The sequence below is a fragment of the Pseudopodoces humilis genome, chromosome 16 (genome assembly GCF_049639895.1).
Source record: "Pseudopodoces humilis isolate 2021_Gansu_Grassland_sample_001 chromosome 16, ASM4963989v1, whole genome shotgun sequence".
Classification (NCBI taxonomy): Eukaryota; Metazoa; Chordata; class Aves; order Passeriformes; family Paridae; genus Pseudopodoces; species Pseudopodoces humilis.
The window spans coordinates 14,750,273-14,768,005 of NC_142215.1; the positions used below are offsets into that span (position 1 = coordinate 14,750,273).

At 39.9% G+C, this 17,733-nt stretch overlaps 1 protein-coding gene across 7 annotated transcripts in view; it reads left to right on the forward strand.

The window, feature by feature from the left end:
• Positions 1-17,733, forward strand: part of TJP1 (tight junction protein 1) — a 159,291-nt gene that overhangs the window by 70,482 nt on the left and 71,076 nt on the right. Inside the window, exon 1 of one of the 7 annotated variants that reach the window (XM_014251226.2) lies at positions 13,427-13,503. The exons of 5 other annotated variants lie outside the window; for them this stretch is intronic. The gene's annotated coding sequence lies outside the window, so the exon portion shown is untranslated. Of the gene's footprint in view, positions 1-13,426; positions 13,504-13,537; positions 13,562-17,733 lie in introns of those variants that run through there. One more of the 7 variants, XM_014251227.2, reaches the window with a different exon arrangement.

Consider the following 17,733-nt stretch of genomic DNA (forward strand, 5'->3'; position numbering starts at 1 on the left):
AATATTCTGATTTCTGACTGTTGCTCTTGCACCAAAGCACAGTTGAGATTTATCAGACTCCTTAAAGGGAGAGCATTGCCAGTGGATTTGAATGATGGTTTGATTATTATTAATTATCTTAGTGCTGTCAGACACTCACAGCCAGTTCCTGTGTTGTAATGGTTCTGTCTTTCCACCCTGCACATGCAGCAGGTTTCTTATGGTGGCTCAGAAAAATGTTTTAGTAATTCTTTTCAGAGATGGAAGCACAAAATTGCTGCTACTGAGATTGACCTGGGCCCACTCTCAGCTGTAGCTGACAGAGTGGGGGATACTGCAGCTGTTTCTTTGTATGCCCAGGATCCTGAGACCTGAAGTATTAGCACCTGAATTGCCTTGTTAGGAATCTAAAGAAAAAAATTCATTTGGAAGCTTTGCATTGAAATGAAATATGTTTAGAAGCAAACAGAAAATGTTCAAGGAAAATAGGTGTTAATGTGTCCTGAATGTTTGGTTGGTGGATGTTGGGGGTTTGGGGTGTGGCTGTTTTGTTGGGTTTTTTGTTTGTTTGGGGTTTTTTTTTGTGAAAATGCTGCATAACTCACTGAATACTTGAAGGTTAAAAGCTGGTGGGATCTTGTTCTTCACCCCATATTTTCTTACCAACAAAAGCCATACATATAATTTATTTTGTTTTTCCTTGGTATTTTTCAACTCGTGTCTCCTGTTACTAAGATTTTTAGAAGCTATTATATTACATCTTATCCTAAGAAATGACAAAATAAAGTGTATATCTATTTACCCAAATGAAACAAGAAAGAGAACGGAAAACAAAGGCAGAAGGGTCATTCTCAGCAATTAGACACCTCTTTCTCCAGTAACAAAGTAATTGCCAATTATACAAGTGAATTCAGATTAATGATAACAGTATTTTCAGAGGCTTTAACCACAACACAAAATAACATTTTATTTTCTCTGGGAGTGTTCTGTTGCATTTTAGATGATCATATTTAATGGAAGCCCTGACATTTTCATGTGCTAGCCAATATATATATCAGTATTTATTCCGCTCTTCTACTTTTCCTGGATGCATGTATGCTCTCTATAAAATAAAGACAAGGACACATGCTAATCTTCCTATTGCATTGTCTGTTCAGCTCTGGATACTGCACAGTGCACTATAAGGTGCTGGGACATATCAGTTACTTATAAATGACTTATGTGGTTCTGGTATTACAGTAGGAGTCATGTGGAAAATGCCATAACCATCTGCAGAGTGGAAATCTGGAGACACTGTAATACCATGTACAGCATCTATTCATCCCACATGGCACTGCAATCCCTCTGAAGAACTGCAATTTTGGCTTTAAATGATTGAGGCTGATGTTGCAAATAGATTCTAGGAGTGTCTCCTGTGCATGTCTGGAGGTAACTGTACAGTACCAGATCATTATTTTATATGATCTGTTTCAGATATAGAAACATGCAAAATATTGGCAATTATTCTAAGGAAAAGAACAAGGAGTCAGAAATAAAGCAGAATTTACAATGGGCTGGGCTGCAGCTGTCTTTTTTTCTAAGGCCCCAGCAATGTCATGAGCAGCAGACATGCAGAAGGATGTGGAAGCCTGGCATTCACAATAAGTGTGCCATTGCCAGCCTGGTCCTCAAACACTTTTCTAGAGCTTTAGCCTTTGTGTTTAGCTTACATAAAGTTTTATTTTTCAGACTATGAGTGTAATTTTTGTAACCCTTTTTACTTCTGACAGTCAATCAGTCAGACAGACAGAGAAATACATTGTCTTATCGAGTAAGGGCTCTATTTTCCCTTAGCTCAACTGGGAATCTGGTTTCCTCCCATGTGCTGCAGTGACATGGAGAAATTCAGAGGACTTGGGAGAGCTCAGGAGAGGATCCCCCTCATATGTTTGATGCTAGGAGGTCTGTTTTTTCCCCACTCTAGAACATCATAGGACATGCACTGAAGATGGGGAAGTGTGCTTGTAGCATTCTGCTCATTTATACAGGCATGGACAGTGTCCAGGCAATGCAGACAAGACTTGCCTTCCCCTGGGCTGCACCCTCCAGAAGGAATTAAATGCTGTATCTGCCCAAAGAAACACAGACAGGTAAAAACTTAATTTTAATTTTGCAGGGTCACTTGGTAAGCAGGGACTGGAATGGAAGGACATCTTTAAAATTCTTTGATTCTACTCCTGCACTCAGGGACAAACTCCATAAGTTCTTCCACAGGGCTACTGTAATGCTCTCCTCATTATTACATTGCAGAAATAACCAGCTGCTGCTTCTTCTCTTTATTTCCAGCTGTTAACCCTTTAAAAGACAACTGAAAATGAGCTAGATAGTACCCTTATAATTTTCACCTTGCAGATAAGTTCTGTGCAATGCTGCTGTGAGCTGAGGAGAGGGATGTTGGCAGCAGATGGAGGCTTCATTCAGGGCAGTGTGAGGAAAGATGTAGATATGGGGCAGTGTTGTAACTCTGTGGCTCTGAACTCGTCTCGGTGGGGACCTTACTGTGTGTAAGGTTCTTTTAGCTGTGGGTAAGGAATGACGGAGCTCATTCCTCTGACAAAGCACAGGGATCCCTGGTTTAGAATAGAATTTATTTTTAAATGGAGGCCTTCCCAGAATATCTTTGTTTTGCTCTGGGATTAATGCCAAAAATATGTTTTTATGACATTTTGTAAATGTACCTGCATCCTTAGATAACGTTATTTTTTGTTGTTGTTCAAAACTATTTACAAAAAGAAGCAGAAGGGAAGAAGTATAAACTCTATCAAAGTAAGTGCAGGCAGTTTACCTAGCAAGGCAAAATGAAAATGACAGAGATGGCAAAAGAAAAGCTGGATTTAAAATGCAGCAAAAATTACTATCTTGCAAAATTCATTCCATCATGTGAGTTTGCTAGAGTGGAGAAATTGACTGAAATGCTCATCTTCAGATTCAGGTGAAGAGAAGTTTACAGGCATCACATGAAGTCAGAAAGTGATTCAGTAGGTTAAAGGCCGTCAGGAGTTTGAGACTGCTGAAGGAGCACAAATGGCAGAGCAGCTCCTGTCAGGGGATCAGGAAAAATGTTGGAGAGAACAACACTGAAAGTCGATTGAGCAGGGGAGGACACCCATGTTTAAAATCCAAGTTGAAAAGTAAAGGGTGTCAATGAAGTATTAACAAGATGTTTTCAATTCCATTTGGACCTAGATAAGAAAATTCTGAATGTAGCAAAGAAATGTTTACTGTAATAAATAACATTTATATAATATATCCATTACAAGATCTTGAAGAGGTTTACAACGGTACTTATAGGTTTTATTTTTACTTCGTAGCTGACCAACAAATTAAGTGACTTGGGCAGTTACTGAGAAAGTCAGAAGCCCAGGCATGTTACTGATCAAGAGCCAGTCTCTACAGTAGTCTGAGTATAAAGATGCTAGAATTTGCTCATTCACACAGTTCATCTCAGAGCTGACATTTCTGTGCAATTGCACCCCGAAAAAGCTGAACTGCTGTAATATCATTGCTGCCTTACCTGAGTTCAGAGCATCACAAAACTGTTTCTAGGCTTTGGAAACTGATGTCAAATGTTTATCAAGACAGCCTGCAATTTCTTTTTGCATTTTGTCTGCACTTCACAGCATATTATAAGTGGCATGTCAGTAAAAAAATAGATTCAGTCTTGCCAGCAACAGAAAGCAAAGAAGGAAGCGGCAGTAGTTGGCTCCCAGCAATGTTCTCTTGGGAACAAGTCTGAACTGAGGCAGCTTTAGGGCTCTTTAGTTAAATTAGAGTTTTCCTTTAGTCCTCTGCATGATGAAGTTGTTCTTTTAAGGACACCACCATTTTGCAAACATCTGAAAAATTGAAATATAGTCTTTGAAAACAGGCATCTTGTACTGCCTAGGTTTTTGTAGCTACCAGCTTACAAAACACAGAGAAAATACTTCTCATTACATCACAAAAGAGAGCAAAAACATTCCATAAAACACCAGAGGGGTACTGTCTCTGGCTGACAAGATTTATCTTTAAGGCACAAAAGCCTTGAGGGCTGTAACAAAGACCCACAGATCTCAAACAAGGAACAGAAGAGAGTTGTGGCCATTTCCATTCCTGAGGTTCCAAGGCAGAGCTGCAATGCTGCTGTGTGTGTCCATCCTCTGCTGCCCACCATCTCATACTGCTACAGGGGGTGGCTTGGGCTGAGATTTGGAGACTGCTTATGTGATTGTTCCAGTTGTTTGAGGCTTTTTCCAGAAAATCCATCTCATGCCCCTATTTTGTTGTGAGTTATCTGTCACTTTTATTACTGCACTGGATTCAGTTAGATTTGTGGATTAAGTTTACACAGATGAAAGTAGACCTGAGTACATTCCAGTCCCCCCCAAACCACTGTTAGCCACCTTCCAGCTCCTCATTTTAACATCATCTTTTCAGCTCATTCTCCTGTATTCCCTACTCATTTGTGCAATGGCTCCTTTGTAGTCACTATCATGACACCAAAAAGCCTTAACAGTGCTTCTTCCACATGGCTTTCCACAACAGGAAAATGGTGCTGATTGTCCTGGATGAACTGGCTAAGAGGATGAACAGATAATCATAAAAATTAAGTTTGGCATTGTACTTTTTTTCTTGTCAGTGGTGCTCAGTCCAGCAATCCTTGGTGCTACAATCTCAAACGTGGTGCACTGAAGAGATCAACAGATCTCTGAGCAGGAGGACATGGACTTATTTGGAAAGGCTCCAATGTGGAGTGGCCACAGCAAAAGGAAGCAAAAGTGGTTTCATCATAGGATAATCATGCCATGGTGACTCACTGAGCATGGGTAGATTGCTGGGCTTGCATATCCAGAATCTACCAGGAGCCTCAAGTGTGAGCAGACTTTGGCAGGATGCTGAAGTGTGCAAGTGCTTGAGCAAACAGGGAGTCCTTTTTTCTGTGACTTATCAGAAGAGTTGTCTCCTTGGATGCCTGATCATGAGGATGGCAGTACGCTCACTGTTTTGCTCAGAGCTGTAAGCAACCTTCAGTAATGTGGAGAGTCAGAGAATATGCCAGACTTATGTAGTGGCCCTTAAGGAAAATTACTCACTGGAGCCATTTATACCAGCTTATATTTAAGGCAGGGGGGAAAAAAGATATTTTGGACTGGCATTACAGATCTTAAATCCATTAAGAAAAAATACTGAAAGTGATTATGTTTGCATATTGAATGGTGCTTAAAGGAGATAAAATAGCAATAATCTTCAGAAATTTGCTTAAAAATCTAAGTCTAGATAAGGTGGAAGTAAAAACAACTGGATCTTAGCTGATCATTTTCCAGCTTCTTTCTTCTGGTTCCTGGCTTCAGCAATCTTTTTAATAAGTTTTGAATATAAATTATTTTCTTTTCACATTACCTTTTAAAGACAGCAGAAACTTTTATATAGGTGCTTGCAGAGCTGACCTGCTTTTTATAACTCTTACAAAATCCCTTCGAGAAAGGAATAGGAAAAAAAAGTAGAAGTACAGTGTTTGCCAAATGGCAGTAATGCCTCCTGTCAGTAGAAAGAGGAGGGAAAGGTATAATAAAACTCACTGCTGTTACTTAAGAAGCTTGCAAAACTGATCTCTCATGGAGTTAGAAAATACTTTAGGGAGCTATTTAGGGACATTGAGAATGTGCAGAACACAAAATTAGTGTTCTGTTGTAAACACAAAGTAATACTGAGGTGAAAACATCAAGAAATCCTAATTTTCATTAAAAAAAGCTAATTCAGAAGAGAGATTTTCACATGTAGCTCACCATCCTTTGCAGGGCTTTAATCACTTAAAATGTTTACTGCAAGTTCCTACAAAGCAGTTTCTGGAAAGCCAGAAAGTCAATGGGTCAGGCACAGCAGGGCAATACCTAAAATTTGAAACATATAGACAACAATAAAAAAGTAGCAGAGATTCAGCAGAAGAACAGAAAAGTATAAATAACTTGGGTGGGTTTTTTTACCCTCAGTTTCATGAAAGTTCCAGGAGATTTGGCAAAACCAACATTTTAATCAAAACTGAGTCATACCGAATCAGCCAGAAGTACTAATTTTCCTGCAATATTCTGAATCTTTCATGACAACAAGAAAGATTGGGCACCTGAGTTTTCTACCAAGACAACAATCCCTTTATAAAAGTCCCAAGTCTATAGAGGAAATCCTGGAAAACAGCAAAGAGAAGACAGAAAGAAGCTGCCAGAAAGGATAATGGAATAGTTCAGGTTAGAAGGGACCTAACAAGGGCTCCAGCCTCTTCTCAAAGCAGAGGCAGCTCTGAGGCCAGACCAGGTTGCTCAGGGCTGTAATCAGTCTGCTCTTGAAAACCTCCAAGGGTAGAGATTATGTAACTGTAATGCTGAAGGAGGAATTGAGGTGGTAATAATGAAGAAATTAAAAATCAGTTTGCCTTTTGCAGAGTAACATAGGTTTCAACAAATTCACATATTTTGCCAGTACTTAATGAGCTGCAATAAGGTACCTTGCTGAAGTAACAAGCCCTTTAAGGCACTCAGTCAGGGAAGACAAACTGCTAGACTAATAAAAATATTAATGATTGAATGTGCAAGTTGCATGAGTTCTTAAGGATAGCTACCAATCTTTGTCCTAATTTTGTCTTTTTCAGTTACATGTTTACAGCTAGATTGTGCATTTATGTACCACCAGTTAATTTTAAAGCACATAAAACCTTTTTCATTGTATTTATTTGGCCATATAGCCCCCGTTGATGTTTTGCTGATGTACGGAGAAGTGGTTAACCCAAGCTCCCTGAGCATGCAGGTGGTAGCTGGGTGGAAAAACACAGGTTTTGTGCTATTTGTACCTGAGTGATCCTTCTCTGCAAGGGAGAGGTGACAGTAATAAGGTCATACAAGAGAATTCTCTGTGAACATTGAATATTTTCTCCTGAAAAGGTCCAGAAAATGCTGAAGGAATGTGAGACTAGTACAGTCCAGAATTTAACATCTGTATCCTGCTGCTGCTAAAATAGGGGTGTAGTGGCAGTCATTTGCCCTTTTGTTACAAAGTGGAGGTTATTAAACATCCCTGACAATAGAAACAGGTATGATTTAATAACATCTGTTACCACAGACAGGACTGTGGCAGTTACCCTTGCATTTGTATTTACAGAAACAAGTTTGTTCAGAAGAAAATTATCTGTCTGTGAATCTGTACTGACATCAAAGTATGTCTATTAAGTACTTCTTCCATGTAGAAGAGAATGGAAATGGAAAGATAACATCAGAAAATTAAAATATTGAAATAAATGTTAAAAATAGTTAAACAAAATGATCAATTTCTGGAACATCTTATTATTGAAGGTGTTTTCATAATCAGCACTGACTTCCCCAGAGAAGATAAATGGGAGAGGACAGATTCCACAATGACTATGAGGTTACTTATGAAGGTTACTACAATATTTGTCTTGCCCATTCCTTGCTTTGCTATGCAGTCAGAAACAGATTTCAGTGTTTTCAAGAGCTGTTCAAGCATAATTAGAGACTCAAAATGAGTTGAAATCTCAGCTGGCGGCCTAGCAATTTGTTTTCATGCTGCAAGTCATTTAAGATTTATATAACCATAACTTTTTGATGGAGTAAGGGGATATCCTTCATCCGAGTATCCCGTTTTACCTCTATTTTTGTGCAAGCTGCAGAGCCCTCGGTGTCCAGCCGCGTGGTGCCTCCTGTCCCTCAGTGTGGCAGAGCCTCGGTCGCTGAGGCGCTGCTGTCTCTGAGGAAGCACTGCAATAGAATTGTAATATATAGAATTGTTATATAAGGGTGCACTTGTTTCGTTTGCAGTACACTGCAGCAACAGGGGCACTTGTGCGAGCGCTGGCGGTGCGGGGCGTGAGGCTGCAGTGGAGGCTGGGGCCGGTGTGCAGGCGGGAGCGCTGCCGGGAGCCGGGCTGAGGCTGGGGCGGCCGGAGCGGGTCAGAGCTGCCAGGGCTCCTCCGGGGCACTGCCCTGCCTCACCGCGCCCTCCGGCAGCTCCTGTGGGAGCCTTTCGGCCGAGCCCCTCGGCTGAGGGCGCACGCTGCCTGTTCCAGCCTGGGGACCCCCAGAGCTGTCTTCGGGTGCCTCCCCGGACAGTGAGAGGGGCTGTTCGTTCAGGGGTGCAGCCCACAGCTGAGTGCACACTCTGAAGGAACAAGAAATCACTCCCAAACAACTTCAGACGCATGACTTCTTCGAGTGTCTCTGTTTCCTTACGTTCAAAGAGCCTTTTAATAAAGGACTGCATACCTTGGCTGAATTAATTTCAGTTCCAAATACAAGCACCATCTTTTTATAAACAGGGAACATGCTGGTGCTTTAGAGCGCTATTTTTCATTCTGTCTAGAGAATAATAGAATCCTGAATTGAGCACGATGTCCCCAGGTGTACTTCTCGCTGAGACTGTGCCTTTCTCTGTCCCTGACTGCCACACAATAAATAGTGTATCGGTGGGGCACTGGCCATCCTCACCAGTGACACATGACACTCTTTTGGGAAGGAGAGTTGGAGGAGGGTCATGTAAGGACTGTATTTGCCTCTTCAGTGCAGGCAGGAAGATGGAAAATAATAATTTTAATTAAGAAACAACTTGGAAGTTGATCTGCATATGTAACACATACATACTAAGAGACCTCAGTTCTTGACTATCCTACACTAGACCAGTGGAATTATTTTTGCAGTGGTATGGAAAAGGCTGTGATGTAGATAGCCTTCAGTTACACAATCAACTGTTGGCTTAGAAGCAAAATACTAATTTTAAAATGTAATATGATACCTAATGAAATTTTAATTAAAATTCAAATAGCAATGTTCCTGTGCTCACCATCCAGCTCGAGTCATGACATTAAATCATGTTTTGATAAGATCTCATTACTTGTGTTGTAGAATTATAAAGTACCAAGACATTGACATGTTCTGAAGGTTCATTCACCTTATTGCTCTCCTGGCTCTCAGGTTGTGCAGGTTGTACAAGATGGGGCTTGTGCTGCTGCAGGGAAGCATCATTGTTCACACCCTTGTCTCTGGGCCTTTCGTGACCATGCATGGGGAAAGCTGACCCTGCATATATATATATGAGCAAAGGTTTTGCAAAGCTCACATTTTATTTGTTGGTTTTAATATAATGAGGGCAACAGCTACTGTATTATCTTGTGCATTTGCAGATATAATAAACATTGTACATGATTTGTAATCCTTCTCGAATATGCTTGTGTAGGTAGAGATTGTTTCACTGGTTTTCCCAAATGATCTAAGCATTCAGTGGTTAACTCTCTAATTTATTTCTGTGCCAAGAATAATGAGTGTGTTAACTGCTCATGATGCAGCTCTGGCTAAGGAACAGAGAGAGGAGGTTTCATGTGAGTTATGGCAATACTGGAGTGTTCATGGGGGAATAATGCCTCCACCTTCTTTCCTCTTCCATGTAAATCTCTGTTCCTGCTACTGCTTCCAGATTATACAGCTTTAGAAGATAAATAATTAAATATCTTCATAATCAATTTGTCAGGGCTACTAAGGCCTACTATTGCAGCCAGGGCAGTGATACAGTTAGAGGAACAAAAAAGAGTAGGCTGGAAAAAATTAGTCCATACTGTAAGAGAAGTGTACAAAGAAGGTGTTTCTTCTAGTGAAGTAGTTTTGGATGCTTTCTGTTGTGACCAGGAGCTAGGCTTGCTCTTTCTTTCTTTCGTTTTTTGATTTTGTTTTTGTTTTTTGTTTTTGTTTTTCTTTCCCTAGTCTTGACATATATTGTTCAGAAACCAAGGAGATGTCGATTTGTGAAAATAGCATATGGGTACCCTGAGAGAAATATTTAGAAGTAGTATGCAATCTACTTGTCCAGCAGTGCATGTCTAGAAAGCAGCAGTGCATGTATTTGATGTTAAATGTCAGTATGACACACAGCCAGGAAGGAGTCATAGGGTTGATTTCAAACTCTGTATTTATAATTGGGTCTTAGGGAGAAGAAAAAAAAAAAAAAAAAGTCTGTTTTGAGGGCTGCTGCTTCTAATGAGAAGCTTTTGAAAACTATGGGAAAATAAATAAAGTTTCTATGGAAGACCTTCTTTAAAACACTTCTCACATTTATCATAAGAAACTGTAAATCACTTCAGCATCTTGTCAATTATCGTATTTACTCATATTAAAACAGAAGTCAGAGTACTATATGACTCATGGAAGTTTGCACACTTGGCAAAAATTGGTTTCTCCAGCTTTGAAAAGGCTTTCAGAAATGTATGCTAGTTAGGAAGCAAGTTTTATGGTGAGAAGCTGTATCTTTTATTAGATTAAAGCATAACATTGGAAATACTCGACAAGCTTTCACACAAAGGGATCAAGGGTCTGAAAACAGCCACACTGACTGGACTTTACTGGTAAACTTCCTTTAGTGCTTGTCCTTGCTTTACCTGCTTGGAGAACAAGGAGAATTTCAGTCCCTAGGCTTTTGCTTTAGCACTTTGCACAAGTATTATAATCTCACACATTTAAAAAAGGATGTGACAGTTACAGTTTTTCAGCTGGCACATAAAGTTGAACTGACAGATGTGTAAAGGAAAGATTTAGCTAATGATATTGATATAATGTGGATTCTGTGAGGCCTTAACACTTAGCCATCTAAGTGTGGTAAATACAGCATTTGCCCTGTTACTTTTGAGCTGTAAATATTTTTGCTTTGAATCCTTCTGTACTGACTGTATAGGTTTAGGTAGATGAAAGCATTGTTCTGGTTAGAGCCGCTGGGCTTCACTATAATATAGATTGTGGAATGTGTGGTCCTATACTGAAGGGATGGTTTCTCTGGTACTGAGGCAGGAGAATTTCTGACTGTGTATTTCTTAGATTTAAAGTTGGAATTTGAGTAAGGAGACACCTGTAATAATATATATTTTTCTTACCAAATAATAATGCTTCCTGGGTAATGCACAACCGGTTTTAGCAGAACAGAGATTGAGCCCTGACAGTCCTGGAGACAGATGCCAACTGTGAGTTTCTCTGAAGAACTTCTGTTCTGGCAAATGTAAATCAGTTTACAGATCTGTTTGCGGTAGAAGTGCCTAGAGAGCAGGACTGAATCTAATCAGCTGAGAGAAATAAGTGAGGTTTGGACTCTATATCAGTATAGGCAGCGTGATGACTCAAAAAAATCTCATTTGGTACATCACATCTTTTTGAACCTCTTGTTTACCGCGTTAAGCATTCCCAGTGTTACTCTGGTCAAAGCTTGATTTTGTAAATTTTGAACTAAAATTATACTTAGGTCTTTTTTGAAAAATGTCTAACTGAAAATGCATTGCAGGTTGCAGTTAATGGGACCAAGTGTGAAATGCCTGTATGCTTTTTGAAGGTTCTGAGTGATTCAGTGACACCTGGTTTCACTGTGCCTTTATACAGCCAACACTGTATAAATCTCCAAATTAAAAAAATGACCATGCATGATAACATATCATGCAGGACTACTGGAAAAATGTCCTGCAATTATGCAGGGAGTGAAGCAAGCCCTCCTGTCTCAGGTGAGGTACAGGTGCCCTACCTCTGTAAGGCAGAGGGTGCCTTTTGCCCACACGTTCAGAAATCTGCAGCAGAGGTGATCTCCATGCTTGAAAGTGTAGGTAAATGCTGTGTGAGTGTAGACACATAGTCATGTTACATTTGCCAGTAAATTCAGCTTTAAAAGTCCCCATCTTTGGCTACTTATTCCTGCCTGTGTTCCAAGGATGACTTTTAAACCAGTATCACTTCAGGTATCCCTGTACAGGACGCAGCTGTGGAGGGGGTGACATGGTGCCAGAGCAGAAACGAGTGGCCAAGTAACACGGGCAGAATGTGGGGCTTTCATCATTGGTGCTGCCCACTGATTTCATGTGCTGTGACACACCAAAGCCTAAGAGCCAGCCTGTGACGTGCTTTTCTTTCCTGACAACAGCAAGTCAGGAAATAATGCAATATCCTTCCACACCAAGCACTTTCTGTTCTAGTAGCCTCTCCTGTAAATTGCCATGTTGAAACTGTTACATACACTGAAAACTTTTTAACCTATTTTAAAAATTTGTAGCAACATTTATTTAGAAAATTAAAAATACTAATATTAACCAAACTGTAACAGTTACAGATGAAATAGGGAATACTGCAAAACATGTTGTCCCTGGGAGCAAAATTTTGCTATTGATTGCAGACACAGCTAAAATAGAATATATATCACAGATAACCAGATGTCTACTTAGTTGCTACAGACTAAAAGTAACTGAAAAGCACTCTTAAGATGGAAAGTATGTGGTGTGCAATGAGCATGTCTTAAATAAGATCCCTTGAGGGTGTAGTCTGAATTATTGAAATATGGAGTTAAAACTCATAAAACTATGTTCTACTGTAGAGTTTTATAACAAAATAGTATTTTATGCACTCAGGCTTATGTATTTTAGAATGATAATTATTTTGAAAGGGAGCCCCAACCAAACCATCTCAGACCTGTGATGTAATATAACAGAGACCCTCTGTAATATAATCATTCAATAATATATGGTTAGGAAACATGCAGGGGGTACAAACAAGGTAACTTGAGTTACTTCCAGTGACATAAACAGCAATCTTTTTTAGGTGCTTTTTTGGTTTTGTTTTGCTTAATTGTTTTTAATATTTGGCAGTAGAAACAAAGGCAAATACCAAGATGGAAAGGGTTCATAACCCTATGGGCGTGACCATCAGGAGCTTACTCACCTTACTTACCTCCTCTAAACCTTACTGAAGTTGCTCTTGTAAAGCAGGTGCTACTGGGACAGAGCTACCAACTAAGGTAAAGATTACACTGGAATTAACTGGGTGTAATCTGGTGTTCCTACTTCTAAAGCACATGGTTAGTTCCTTGACTTGATGGATTTGTGCATGTGAATTTCAAAAGAATAGATGGAGTCTTGGACCAGTTGTAATAAGAAAAGCAAGAAGATAAAAAGAAATTTGACATTTTAAAAGATGAAAGCTGAGTGGCAATAAAAGTAGATTATAGGTTATAAAGTTCAGTAATCTAAGCTTCTGCATTTTTTGCAATTATGCAATAAAGGGTTTTTGGAATGAAGAATTAAGAAGCAGATGAGCTCACACTTTTGCATCATTATATATAAACACTTTTAGCAGTGTAACAATTTTCAGTATATATTTTTGTGTTGAATGTAACAATTTTCAGTACAGTTTCAGTATTTTCATTTTCTGTATGTATGCCCTTCTCAGTAACAAAAATGAGTCATGATAATTTCCTGTAGTACTGATTGCAAGTCTGATATTTGTGCTCAAGAAACTGTAGAAGTGATCTCACCTTTCAAAACTATCTGGCTTAGAAAACCACACCTCTGCAACCTCCTGTCCTGCCCCTCTTCCATCTTCCTTATAGCAGTGGTTCTCTTTGGGTTTCAGAGACCAGTATTGTCACTTTGTATCCTGTGCAAGGGTTCCTGGAAAATTTCTGGGTTTGAATACAGAGTTGCTTGCCAGAAAGGTAATTAAATGAATCAATTTTGTTAAGCTGGCCCAGGACCGCCTTTACAAATCATTCTGTAAGTAATGAAGCCTGTGTGCATTCCGTCTTCACTTTTACTTTCTAAAGCTGCCTGTGAAGGTAATCTTTGGTGCATGTTGCTTATTGTCTGGGCAAGAACTTTTTAGGATGAATTGCTATTCATGCTCTCTAAAAGCTAAATAGGATAAAAATTCTAGATCAGTGGAGCATGTGTGGTGCTGTCTGCAGTGCGAGTGTTTCTGGGGCTGGAATCACATCAGCACTGAATTTGTGCCTGCTGAAGTCTCACAGCTGTCTTTGATTATTTTAACAGCCCCCTCTCTACCAAATAAACATGGACAAAGTAAAACAGTTATGAATATCTGACATTTTGACATCCAGTGGCTACTTAACAGTGAAGCATTTTGTAAAATCAGCCTTGATCAGCTGCAGTGCATTGAAGTTTACAGTCCCGTTCATAAAACGTCTGAGATGGGAAGTAGAATAGTTACATAACATTTCCGTAATGAATTTCTGTAATAAATTAGCTCTGCTGCCATGAAGCACAACTAAAACTCACAGATAATATTTTCTTCAACAGTAGTCTCAGATTTTGTCACTACACAATTATACAGATGGCAAAGTTTCTCAAAGACCTTGTCCAAACCATGGACATGAGTTTCTTTTTATAAGGATATCCCAAAATAACAACCAAAGAGACTAGATTTCAGCTCTACAGTGGTATATTCTTTGAGTATTTTAAGGCTGAAAATAATGTTGCATTGCCACTGCAACCTACTTTTACTTCTATTTGTACATTTCCCATTTGCTTACAAGTTGAAGTGATATTCAGGCTGAACAGAAAAAATGCCCTTGCACTCTGTTAAAGTTTTTAGTACTATTTTTAAGGTATTAAAAAGGAAATAACAATGAGTTTAAACAGTAGGAGTTAAGACAGGCCACCTGTATGAACATGTTGGGTTTATTCCCCTTCTGGAGTGTACTTGAGGTATGTGCTTTAACCTCCTAATGAGAGGTGAAGTACAGATTTTGGGATTTTTTCTTTGTCTAACAGTTCCAGTATGTGAGAGGTAGCGAATTACTGTAAGAGTCTATTCCCTGTATATTGAGCAGTTGTCTGCAGTGTTTTCAGAAGAGGCACTGCAGTGATTTACAGCCCTTTAAAGAGTCAGTAGGTATGGAAACCAAGCTTTAACTGTTTGGAAGTGGGAGGAAGATAAGAATCATTGCTAGGCATCATCACTACTACGTTAATTTTTTCCTTAAGGACTTGATTCATCAAGACACTGAAGTTCTGTGTAATTTTAAGGACATGGATTTCCCACAGCTTTCTATAAACTAGAAACTTTTTAACATCTTGAGGTAGAAACAGATACTTTCTTCTCTTGTGGTTAGTATGGTGAACTCTAATTTTCTCTTCCCCTTTTTTCTTTGTTCCTGAACTGCTGAAATCATATGGCAATTACAAATACAGAATATACAATATCAACTAAACCGCATGAAATAATTTATAATATATTGGCTTATTTATAGCTAAGCATCCCAAGGCTACCTCATAGGGCAGCAAAACTGTCTGCTATCTCTGAAAGATCTTAGATGAATTGTTCTCTTTCTGAGCCACACACACCACAAAACCCACAGGAAGTTGTCTCTGTAGTAGCTGCGGTTCTGCAGTTTCCTTCTTCCCCATCTTTAAGTGGTCAAAACATTTCTTAAAAAGTCAACACAAAGTAGAGAATAGACTTCCTGTTCTTGTGGTGTAAGAGATACCCATGCCCTCAGAAAGAAGGATTCACACGTCTGACTGTCCTTCTGCGTCCTTTGAATCAATGTAGGGTTATGGTTTGAACTTATTAAATAATAATTTCATTTTTAGGTTTCCTACCAAGAAAATATAATAGTACTTTTTAAAGACATCTCCCAGTAGTAGTTATTTAAAGGGTGAGTAAAGCACTTGCTTTTCTTCAGCCCTTGACATCTAAGACAATTTTCTATCTAAAGATAAGGGTTATAGATGATCCTGTTTTCAGGACCTATAAGGGTAGAATCAGAAATATGCTTTAAAATCCTGATCCCTTAGCTAACAGATGGGACTTGCTATATAACTGTATCTGACTGAATGTACTGTATATATAAGGCATATATATAAATACCTAAACACTAACACATACATCTCTCTTGCTATATATCAATATGTGTATGTAAATATATGGACATCTGCTGTTTCATTACAGATATTTAAAGAGAACACATGACTACACTGGAATCCTAACAGTCTTAACAATATATAACTTGCTCTTTCAGACATTAATTTTGTAATATTTATTTTAAAATTTAAAAACCCACCCAAAGTTAAATAGTACTATAAAATTCAAAGTTACTTGCATTTAAGATAATTCTGTGTTGACTTGACCAACATTTGATTTGGCATTTTCAGTACTGCTGATGGTAGATTTGCTTGTGAGCAGTTTGTTAATGAAGAGATACAAAAATTCTCCTGAAGGAAGAATTTCAAAGGACAGCAACATGATTTGGCTATTGCTTTGTATAAAAACAAACAAAACCATTCATTAAAAATAATTTGTGTCTACCAAAAAATATATGCATTTTACCAATGCCAATAGAATAAGATGGTATTTCTAGCTCCTCTAATTTGTATCAAGAGTAGAGATGAAGATTTAAATAACTGTTGGATGGGAAGAGGGAGGGAGGGAGGGAGGGAGGGAGGGAGGGAGGGAGGGAGGGAGGGAGGGAGGGAGGGAGGAGGGAAGGAAGGAAGGAAGGAAGGAAGGAAGGAAGGAAGGAAGGAAGGAAGGAAGGAAGGAAGGAAGGAAGGAAGGAAGGAAGGAAGGAAGGAAGGAAGGAAGGAAGGAAGGAAGGAAGGAAGGAAGGAAGGAAGGAAGGAAGGAAGGAAGGAAGGAAGGAAGGAAGGAAGGAAGGAAGGAAGGAAGGAAGGAAGGAAGGAAGGAAGGAAGGAAGGAAGGAAGGAAGGAAGGAAGGAAGGAAGGAAGGAAGGAAGGAAGGAAGGAAGGAAGGAAGGAAGGAAGGAAGGAAGGAAGGAAGGAAGGAAGGAAGGAAGGAAGGAAGGAAGGAAAGGAAGGAAGTGGCGGAAGGAAGTGGCGGAAGGAAGTGGCGGAAGGAAGTGGCGGAAGGAAGTGGCGGAAGGAAGTGGCGGAAGGAAGGAAGGAAGGAAGGAAGGAAGGAAGGAAGGAAGGAAGGAAGGAAGGAAGGAAGGAAGGAAGGAAGGAAAGGGAGGAAGGGAGGGAGGGAGGGAGGGAGGAAGGGTCCCAAAAGTGTTATGCATATCCAGCTGTTTTAAACCCTGGCAGAAATCCTTCCTTGTTAAATGGTCTCCCTCCTTGTTAAATTCAATTTATGGATTGATTACATTTTCTCATCCAATGTAAGATGATACAAATATGGCACCTCCATCTTTGCTGCAACTTTCTTTGCTTAATATTTTTCTTTCACCTTTCTATTTGTTCCCCATCTTTCTTCCAACACTTTAATAACTGCTTTTCTTTCCCATGATCCTTCTCCCTCGTTTTAGGGAATCCATCTCCACCTCTGTTTGCTTGTCTCTTTCATTCCCTTGCCCCATCTTGGTAGATCATCTTTACTCTTTGTTCATAGCCTGTCCTCCTCCCCAGCCTCTAGGTCTTGTCCACCCTCCCCAGAACTATTCAAGGAGAGAAAGATGAAAGGGAGGGATTATTTTACCCTACAGTTTATCAGGTCATCCTCCCCTGAGTTTCTTTTTATGCGTCTCCACACCTTGAAATCTTCCCCCTCCTTCCTGTTGTGATCTCAGCCTTTTCCTTCCTGCCTCCTCTGGTGAATACTCTGGCAGCGAAGCATGTGGGCATGAAAAACGTCACATTCCGCCTTCTGCATGTGTAGATAGAGTTAAAAAAATAATCTGAGGCTTAGTTACATCTAGCAATTAAGAAATAAAAAATGTGCTGGAGTGTTTTGGTGGAAGGCGCCAGCGGAGAGGCTCTGGCAGGAGGCCATGCTGCAGCACAGGAGAGCTCCCGTGGAGCCGGGCCCCTCCGGAGCTCTGCACAGCGAGGGGGCTCCCGGAGAAAGGAGAGGGCCCAGCCGGCTGTTCGGACACTCCGGGAGCGAGCAGGTGTCAGGAAAGCCGGGGACGGTGCTGACAGAGGTCCCTGGAGCTGTGAGGCTGTCCCGGTGTGTGCTAGGGGAGGT